The sequence below is a fragment of the Galeopterus variegatus genome, unplaced genomic scaffold, assembly GCF_000696425.1.
Source record: "Galeopterus variegatus unplaced genomic scaffold, G_variegatus-3.0.2 Scaffold5121, whole genome shotgun sequence".
Classification (NCBI taxonomy): Eukaryota; Metazoa; Chordata; class Mammalia; order Dermoptera; family Cynocephalidae; genus Galeopterus; species Galeopterus variegatus.
In genome coordinates, this window is record NW_007731232.1 from 99320 (window position 1) to 102246 (window position 2927).

General features: G+C 42.7%; 1 pseudogene; it reads left to right on the forward strand.

Moving 5' to 3' along the window:
- Positions 1-239: 239 nt before the first annotated feature.
- On the forward strand, positions 240-1451 carry LOC103604400 (annotated as a pseudogene).
- Positions 1452-2927: the final 1476 nt, after the last annotated feature.

The window sequence follows — 2927 nt, forward strand, 5'->3', positions numbered from 1 at the left end:
AGTCATGCAAAAACATTGACAAATAGAATTCTTGAAAAAGAACATCATATCTAAAAACATCAGCCCTTTAATTTGTAGATTTTTCTTTTTAAAAGATATATAAGAATTAAAGAAATTCAAACAAAAACGTGAATTAGTGAGTTTTTAATTTTTTTTTCCAATTTTCAAATTTTAAAAAGAGAAGAATGATCATGAAGAAAATTGCATTAAATGACTTTACTGGAGTGCTTGGAAGCAAGATGCAGGACCCCAATGCAGACACTTAGGGGGATGACATCTTATGCAAAAAGGGCATCTTGCCATCAAAAGAAAGTCTAAAATAATTGGAAAAACGGACAGAAAAGGAGGAGCAGCGAGTCCTGCAGCAGTCAGTGGAGGAAACCTATGAAGACATAGGTTTGGAAGAGCTGGAGGATAATGACAAGGTACTTAAGGAGGAGGATGAATGTGCTACTGAAATGTACAGGCAGCAGAGACTGGCTGAGTGGGAAGCAGCTACACTGAGGAATAAATGTGGGGAAGTTTCGGAGATCCCAGGAAGGATTATGATTGAGAAGTTAAGCAGCCAGTGAGGGCTTGTGAGTGGCCTTGCACCTTGTATTAGTCCATTTCTGTTGCTTATAACAAAATACCTGGAACTGGGTGATTTATAAGAAAACAAAGCTGGTTGCTTACAGTTTCAGGGGCTGGAATGTCCAAAGTCCAGGGAATACAGCTGGTGAGGGTCTTGGAGGTGATGACAGTGACCCTGGGGTCTCACGTGGCAGAAAATAGCAGAGCAGAGAGAGAGAGCCCCTCTTGCACTGTCCTTTTAAAGCCCTCAGAACTACACCCCTGACCACCATTATTAATCCGTTCACTACTGTACGGCCCTACAATCCAATCACCTCTTCAAGGCCCCACCTTTTAATTACCATAATAGGATTTCCCACCCTCTCAACAGACACAGTGAGGGCCAAGTTTCTAGTACATAAAACTTGGATGACACAATTCAAGCCTCATCAAGTCTGGGAAGGGGACATTTGATCGATGGCCCAGCTTTACAAAGACAGGATTCCCCTCTGTGCCCTGATAAATCCACAGCTGAGTGATTGACTTGCCAGTGATCTTCCTGATGTCAAATTTATCAAAGCCATTTTAACAACCTGCATCCCCAATTACCCAGATAGGAATCTGCCCACAATATTCGTTTACCTGGAAGGTGATATCAAGGCTCAGGTTATTGGTCCTCTGGGGTTTGGTGGCATGAACCTGACAAGACAAGAGTTGGAGCAGAAAGTGTCCGAGTCTGGAGCAATAAGGATGGACTGGGAGGAAAACCCCAGGAAACAGATCAAACACGTGCTGCTGTCCTCTGTGTGGTGCTCTGTCCCACAAGGAAGGACAGAGATTCCGAGGGTGACCAAGGCTGCAGCCACTGTAACTTGCTGAACTTCTTGACATTGTTGTGAGGTTGTCACCCAAGAAAGGAACCAAACACTTAATTAATAATTTTAACAGAGTCTTTATGAGCTGGCCAGCCACTGCCTCCCCTAGGTATTTTTGGAGAATAGCCCCGAGCCTTGGTCTTGTGGAGTTTATAAAGGCAAAAACCACATGCCGTTGGCACACGGGTTCACACAGGTACAAAACACAAGCTAGGTTGCTACGTTACAGCTGCAGAAAGCAAGCTAGGTCGCAGAAGCCAAAATGAGCAATTAAAGCAATCAAGCATAAAAACTTTCATTGTGTATGATTTCTATTTCTATATGACGGTTTCTGTTTTCAATGGTTTCTCATGCAGGGGGGTGGGGTCTAGTCTGTTTTAGTTCCCATTTCTATGAGAAGGTCAAAGGTTTCTCATGTGGAGGGGGTTTAGCCTGTGCCTACCCAAGATCTAAGATGACGCTGGTATTGTTCAGAATTCTCTACTACAGTATAACAAATCATCTGGATTTTTTTAAAAAGAGAAAAAGCAAGAATGAATCCTTTTGGTGTTTAGCCTTTTATAATTATGTTCCAAATTTCACACATTTCAGAAATAATCATTGCTGGTAATTCTATTAAATTTCTGGCAACTCTCTTTTTAAATGAATAACATTTCCTTTAAAAAAAATCCAACCAGGGCTGGCCTGGTGGCGCACTGTAGCAGTGTGCCGCTTGGCAGCGCAGCGGTGCTCCCGCCGAGGGTTCGGATCCCACATACAGACCGGTTCCCGCTCACTGGCTGAGCGAGGTACGGGCGCAACACCGAGGGTTGCGATCCCGTTGCCGGTCCGGTCCGGTATGGGCGCGACACTGAGGGTTGCGATCCGTTGCCAGACATGAAAAAAGACAAAAAGGAAAAAAAAAAAAATCCAACCAAACCAGCTATTGGTATAGCAAGGGTCTGTTTTCCTCACTTTTATTTTAAGTACGCCATAAAACTAACTATTTACTATTTTTGACATATAACTACATAAAAAGGAATATGGAGTTTTAAAAAAATAAGATAATGTGAATAGATTTATACAGTGGAAAATTGCCAAAATATATAGGGGTGTGTGTGTGTGTGTGGGTGTGTGTGTGTGTGTGTGTGTGTGTGTGTGTAATTTGACCATGCATTGCTCAAGGCTGATAAAACATGTGGGCTAAAAAGTAGGGATACAGACTCAGCTCAGAGCTACCCTAGCACAGTAAATTAGTGGATTACGACACTTGCCTGGATGAAGAGAGACTCTACTCTTTTACAGTGCCTGCATCATTCACAGGAAAATGCATCCAGGTTCAAGAACGACCCAGCGCTTCCAGCCCTGTACAGTTTGCTCAGGCCTCTTGAAGCCGCCTGCCAACCACAGCTCTGTCCTTTTCCCTTATATTAAATGTTTTAAATGAACATGCCTCAGAGTTCTAAAATGCATCCGAGTTAAAATTACATAAAAGATGTAGCCAGTTTTTGTTCTTTTTTC